The sequence below is a fragment of the Apium graveolens genome, chromosome 7 (assembly GCF_009905375.1).
Source record: "Apium graveolens cultivar Ventura chromosome 7, ASM990537v1, whole genome shotgun sequence".
NCBI classification, from domain to species: domain Eukaryota; kingdom Viridiplantae; phylum Streptophyta; class Magnoliopsida; order Apiales; family Apiaceae; genus Apium; species Apium graveolens.
In genome coordinates, this window is record NC_133653.1 from 5,466,391 (window position 1) to 5,472,280 (window position 5,890).

Below are 5,890 nucleotides of genomic sequence, written 5' to 3' on the forward strand. Positions count from 1 at the left end.
TTTACGACGGAAAAAAGCGTCTTAAGTTAGAAATTTCCGACAGAAAAAACGTCGTAATTTAGAACGTGGGGTCTATAAGCTTGAAAATGAAAATTCAAAAAAAATAATTAAATATGAAAATATATACATTACGACGGAATGTTTGAAGAATAACCGTCGTAAGTTTGTTTTTCAAGAATAATCAAATACTGATTTTTCAGTTTTCAGTCATTTTCGGCTTCCAATTTTAAATTTTAAACACAAACTCAACATAACTCTAAAACTGCCAAAAGACAATCAATATTTATCAAAGCAAATACATAATTATCATTGTATCAAGTTTTATCAATAATTCCAGATCAAACACATTACATAATTACATTCTTTAAGTCTAACTTAGAAATAACTTATATTCCGATAACATGAGTGTCATGCTCATCAAAACAAAAGGGTGGGACAGAGTAAAATATAAAGAAATACACTAGCACTTCAATTAGACGCCCAGGAAAATATCCGATTGACTACTGTTATCTAATTCAAATTTAGTTGCTGAACTTGTCATGCTATCAAAACTTGAAATCAGTGGCAATTGACCTGTGCAGCGAAAGAACACACACTTAGAACACAAGAAATAATAAAGACAACATTCTATTTCTAGACACAAATCTAACACAGTAGTGACAAAAATTCAAATGTCTTCTCTAAACCGCAGTTTATACAAATATAGAAAAAACCAAAGTTAAAAAAAAAATCTTGTATCATGACTAATTAAGTATGAGAATCATGTTCATGTATGAGAACCATTTATAAATGGGTCAATTTATATAATATGCAGAGAATTAAAAACCACACAAACACACACATATCTTTGGACTCCAAATGCTTACTACTGTAACATTAAACCTTGAACTATTTTACTATATCTTTCTGTCAAAATAGCCTTTTACCTGACTATTTGGAAATTAAATGCACATTTAGAAAGCACTTCAGTTCTCACCAAGTTGGTACAAGTAGGGTACCATTGTTGTAACCGGGTCGAATTTACTAGACAAAAAACTAAAAATTCCTTTATCAACAATAAAAAGGTAAACTCAAAAATGAAATGGAAAAAGACTCAGCTTCTGGAATTTCAACTCAAGATCACTAAAGGTACCCTAGACATGCAAAGTTCCTAGATACAATGATTAATTTACATACTAAACCATGAATATTTATTAGGGGGAAAAAGAACAAGAAAACTGTTCTTATTATTTGAAAATAGATGTACATTTAGATTTCGACAGTAAAGATAATCATGTAACAGTATAATCCAGTGATAATTCACCTGCAAGGCTAAAACTCTAAATAACACTTGTGTATATTGTAAGTGAGACATAGAACAGACTTGTTTCAAAAATTGGCTGCTCTTGGTATTTAGTATTTGAACCCGTCTTTCACACAATAGCTTAAAAAAAGGGAAGATGTACAATCATAATATCATACTACTTCAACAGAGATAGAAAGCGAATAACACAATTAATAACATAGAAAGTGGCACAAGACATTTTAATATCTGTGACAAAACAGCTACCTTACTAACACAGCCTTGAAGAGAACTCTTTGTATATTTATCTTTGACAGTTGGAGCTTCTGACGACCCAAAGATGTAATTGTTTTAACAAGTCTCTCTCGAAGCATGTTGCATTCTTCTTGAACTGAGTGACTGCTTCCTAGGGAGGTGTCATGGATATCAGTAGCACCTGAAACGTGGGTTTCTAAGGTTGAAAGAAAAATTGAGCCAATCTCACATGCACTCGGAAGTAGTTTTGTAGTTGGAGAGCTCTCATCAGCTACTGAGTGCTGATTAAATCATTTGCAAGACCAACTACAAAATTCTTATTGAATCACAAAAGTATGCTAATTCGCTAATTAGTATCAGGCTATCAGCAAGATTAAGAGTCAGAGAGGCAATCATAATGCAAATATTAACCTGCAAAATAGACAAAGCATCCTTGTAAACATTTTTGCAGTTTGTTATAGACTCTTGCAACCTTAGATCCTATTGAAGTTCATATACCTCTTGCATCAAACGATTGTTTAGTAGCATTTGTTCCTCCTGCTCTCTCTGTAGATATTAAAAATCATAAAGAATGTGATGGACTTGCAGAAGGAATAGTTCCTAAATAAAATTAATATTCCTTTTTCTTTGGGGATATTTTTTGGATTAAGCTTTATTTTTTAACATTTTACAATGCAAGTAAACTATAACCAACTTAGCTGGATTTATGACTATTGACTGTTAAACGCATACATAAGGCACAAGATATTCTTTTATCTAGTATTTAGGTCAATACTTGATTATTTAGTGTAATCGGTCACAACATAATACATACAATGTTGTTTGCTTGATATATGAATAATAAACTCTCGCCCTTATAGAGGTTTTACTGTAAAATATATAAATTTGTTCATAGTTGGCATCAGGTACTTGATATCTGTCCTCTTATTTATTTTAATTCAGCTATGATCGATAGACAGTTAAATCGTTCTTCTATGACATATAAATGGGTTATCATAAATATCAAGTTCATTATGTATTCGGAAATAATTCATTGAATGTTACAATCTAGAAATATTCGTTTTCTAGCAATAACCTGATATCATACATCTCAAGCAGAGGCAAAAGGAGAATCAAATGCATGTATTTTTAATATACATATTTACTATTGAACCTATCACATTAGACGATAATAATTCTATCTTTTGAACACTGATCAAGAAGTATAAAAAGAGAACATAAATATATATCATTGACAACTGACCTTGAAACTATCCTTTTCTTCACGGGGAGGATGGGATCAAACTATATATCAAAATGCGGCAAGAAAATGTCTCTGTCGATGAAGCTACATTTACTAGTGTCCTTACGATATGCTCAAATTTGCCATCTCTAGAGCTAGGGAAGCAAGCTCATGCTCAAAAGAGGCACTGACTATTCTGGATCAAATGAGAGCTGATGGAGTAGAAGTTCCATCAAGTGTCTGGGGAGCTTTACTTGGAGCGTGTAGAATACACAAGAATCTAGAGGTTGGTGTGATTTCCGGGGAGAATGTTCTCAGGTTAGAACCTTCGAACTCAGGTGTGTATATGATTTTGGCAGAAATGTACATGGGTTGTGGAAAGAGATTAGAAGCTGAAAAGATATGGTGTCGGATGAGAGAAAATGGAGTGAAGAAGCAACCAGGGTGTAGTTGGATAGAGGTCAACAACAATGGGAATGTTTTTATTGCAGGAGATAGTTCGCACCCTCACTTTTCCGGCATTTGCTGTGTTTTAGACTTGATGCACGCGGAAATGGGGGTTGAAATATTCAAAAATAATATCGATATGTACCGAGATTTTGAGTTACTATATGGATCATACTAATTTCTAATCATGCAATCTGATGAGATATATTGGAAGGGAAGACTAGATGCTAATATGATGGTCGAGGCATGGAGGTTGTTAGTCAAATGAACGAAAAGAAAAAGGATTGGTTTGGTTGATATTGGTTTTTCTTCACATCATCTCTGAATATAGGGATGGCAAAGAGTATTGAAAATATGCCGACTGTGTACATAGAGTGCCAGACATCATAATGTTTTTGATGGTTCCTGAGTTGAGAAATCCGGAGCGTTTGCTGAAGCTCACCTGTATGGGGGACAAGGGAAGCTGATAAAGGGAGTCTCATTGCCCGGGTAGGTATCCTTATACAACTCTGTCCTGAGTGAAACAATTCAGTATGTCATAACTATCGTGCAACCTGAGTGAAACTGAGTGCCTTTTCTTCAGTGGCAAGCTTCAATACTGGACAGAAGTATATGTCCAGTATCCTGTAGGCCAGATGCTTCGTGCACATCACCTCGACCTTTCACTTTGGTTGTCAGCACACCACTGCCACTGGTCTCTCCTAAAGCTTCAATTTTATACAAAACAAATGGAAGCTTCTTTTCTTTTTAAGCAATCAACAAGATAGTTCTCTCTAACAATAGGTAGCTTCATCCTCCTGCCAAGACAAATCATTTTTAAATTAAAAAAAAATACTACAAAACAATAAATACGAAAAAATGTGTATACATTTTTTACCTTGCCTTCTTTACCTCAGCATTTTGACCATTTTCCATTTCACTTACAACCAAGCAGTATGTGTTATACATTGTCAATTAGGAAACAAATATATCCCAATTACTCCTTACAACACGTCTCCATCATCACCGTCTTTGCCATCACCACCACTCTCCGCACCAAACACTTTCTCCGCTCCCAATTACTCCTTACAAAATGTCTCCACCATCACCGTCGGGTTCGCCATCACCACCACTCTCCTCCCGCACTTTTCAACCAAGGCAAATTAGAGGGAGAGAGCCTGAGAGATTGAGACAATCCCAGGCAGGAGGAGAGATACTGAGAGAAATAAAGATCAGAGGGAGAGATGGAGAGAGAGAGAGACGCCTTCCCTTGAATCCAAAAATAAGCCCTAAAGCCCTAGTTTTGAACACGAACTGAAACCCCAAATTGAAGTCAATTGAAACCCTAAACGAAACCTTAACTAAAGCCTCCATAAAAGAAACATACAAATCAATCAAAGGAGGCCAAAATCAAAGTAAACATTTATGTATGTATAGATTTTACAAAAGCAGGAGAGGAGAGGGGAAGAAAGTGAGGGGAAGAGAGAGGAGTCAGAAAGAGAGAATGAAAATATATCTGTGAAGAAATTAGACTGTCCTGTTTCTCAAAAGCAGGGTGTTGTTTTGGGAAAAATCGGAAAGAGCGGTCAATTTGCCCCTTCTACTTTCACCTATTTTGCTTGTATACTGCTATATTTTAATATATTGACAATTATTTTACATATATATATTCATATATTTAGATTTGATATTTGTGTATATGACTAAAATTAATATATCTTAATATTCACACGGTTGGATCGTTAAAAATATTATTCAAAAAAATCATAATAGAAAAATTAGAAGTTAATTTTTAAAAATATTTTTTTAACGATCCAACCATATAGATCTCAATAGATATATATATTACTGATATAACCAAAATTTCATGTCAAACTAATTATATTTGGTTTGCCATTTTTAACAGTCAAGCATGAGTTTGACTAGTACAGTTAACGAGTATTTAGTCCTGAATTTATGTTTCGATTATTTTTAAAATATTTTTCAACGATCCAACCATATGAATATCAATAGATATATATATTAATTATATAACCAAAATTTCATATCAAACTAATTATATTTGGTTTGCCATTTTAACGGTGAAGTATCAATTTGACTAGTACATCTAACTAGTGTTTAATCCTGAATTGGTGTTGAGATTATTTTAAAAATATTTTTCAACGATCCAACCGTATGAATGTTAATAGATATATATATTAGTGATATAACCAAAATTTCATATCAAAATAATTTTATTTGGTTTGACATTTTAACAGTCATATATGAGTTTGAATAGTACAACTAACTAGTGTTGAATCTTGAATTAGTGTTTCGATTATTTTAAAAATATTTTCAACGATCCAACCGTATGGATGTCAATAGATATATATATTAGTGATATAACCAAAATTTCATATCAAAATAATTTTATTTGGTTTGAGATTTTAACAGTTAAACTTCAGTTTGACCAGTACAACTAACTAGTGTTGAATCTTGAATTAGTGTTTCGATTATTTTAAAAATATTTTTCAACGATCCAACCGTATTGATGTCAATATATATATATATATATATATATATATATATATTAGTGATATAACCAAAATTTCATATCAAAATAATTTTATTTGGTTTGAGATTTTAACAGTCAAGCTTCAGTTTGACCAGTACAGCTAACTTGTGTTGAATCTTGAATTAGTGTTTCGATTATTTTAAAAATATTT

At 32.8% G+C, this 5,890-nt stretch overlaps 1 long non-coding RNA gene across 2 annotated transcripts; it reads right to left on the reverse strand.

Moving 5' to 3' along the window:
* Positions 1–429: 429 nt before the first annotated feature.
* Positions 430–4,748, reverse strand: LOC141671876 (uncharacterized). 2 transcript variants are annotated; one of them, XR_012555285.1, is made up of 5 exons: positions 4,084–4,747; positions 2,781–4,003; positions 2,036–2,083; positions 1,550–1,948; positions 430–573 (listed from the first exon to the last, which is right to left on the reverse strand). It is a non-coding gene; the product is annotated as an uncharacterized LOC141671876 (long non-coding RNA). The 2 variants fall into 2 exon arrangements; XR_012555286.1 differs by lacking the exon at positions 430–573 and having other exon boundaries at positions 1,319–1,948; positions 4,084–4,748.
* Between the last annotated feature and the right edge of the window lie 1,142 nt (positions 4,749–5,890).